This window comes from Otolemur garnettii, unplaced genomic scaffold (assembly GCF_000181295.1).
Source record: "Otolemur garnettii isolate 467f Iridium unplaced genomic scaffold, OtoGar3 scaffold00001, whole genome shotgun sequence".
In the NCBI taxonomy this organism is placed as follows: Eukaryota; Metazoa; Chordata; class Mammalia; order Primates; family Galagidae; genus Otolemur; species Otolemur garnettii.
This window is the reverse complement of record NW_003852396.1, coordinates 57,439,326-57,440,298: the sequence shown is the minus strand read 5'-3', so window position 1 is coordinate 57,440,298 and position 973 is coordinate 57,439,326. Positions and strand designations below refer to the sequence as shown.

General features: G+C 46.6%; 1 non-coding gene across 1 annotated transcript; it reads left to right on the top strand.

Moving 5' to 3' along the window:
• The first annotated feature begins 512 nt into the window (after window positions 1-512).
• On the top strand, window positions 513-618 carry LOC111724540. The gene has a single exon (XR_002772826.1). It is a non-coding gene; the product is annotated as a U6 spliceosomal RNA (small nuclear RNA).
• Window positions 619-973: the final 355 nt, after the last annotated feature.

The window sequence follows — 973 nt, the reverse complement described above, 5'->3', positions numbered from 1 at the left end:
TAGGGAATAGAAGGCCACTCCGTGGAAAATTGATAAGGGAGAAAATTTCTATCGCCTTGAGAATTTTAGGGGCGGGGGACGGGAATAAAGCCTGTTCCTCTGTGCAAACAAGTCATCCAGCAATGTATCACAGGGCGGTCAAGAGCAGAGAAACAGAAGGAGAGGCAGAAATAAAGGCCTGCCGGAAACAAGAGAGGTCTCAGGGCTTTACAAAGAAAATGTTTACATTCCAGAGACTCTGTGGGTTAATTAAATAACTGAGTTCTCTGTTCTTTCATTGCCCAGATAGTGCTGGAGTGAGCGAGGATGGGATGCTGTCTCTGCAGCCGCTCCGTGTGCCTACCTCATTTTGGGCTGCAGCCCAAGCCTCACCCCAATCTGTCCAGAGGGTGAAGGCAGGTTTACATGAAAGCCCAGTCCCAACCAGAGACTCTCAGATTGAGGCTTTCAGACGTGGTGTCACAACTTTTGTGGGCTAAGCCTCAAAGTTTGTTGAGATAAAAACACGGGGAGTACTCTCTTCAGTAACACACATACTAAATTGGAACAAGACAGAGGAGATTAGCATGGCCCCTGCACAAGGATAGCATGCAAATTTGTGAAGCATCGTGTATTTTTTAGAAAAAAATTAGCTGGGCATTGTGACAGGGGCCTAGTCATAGCTCCTCAGGAGGCTGAGGCAAGAGGATCACTTAAGCCCAAAAGTTTGAGGCTGCTGTGAGCTATGACACCCTGCACTCTACCAAGAGTGACAGAGTGAGACTCTGTTTCAAAAAAAAAAAAAAAGGAATAAGGAAAGTGGGGTGAAGGTTGAGTATGGGGGACAAGGCTGGCTGTGGGATAGCTGTCTTCAAGTGGATGGTCCCAGATCATAGTATCCAAAGAGCATGGAGTCTATCAGGTACTCAGCCATGTTTAATGGCTACAGCATTTTGTAGTGGTTTTAAACATGGGCTTGGAATTCAGAGAGGAC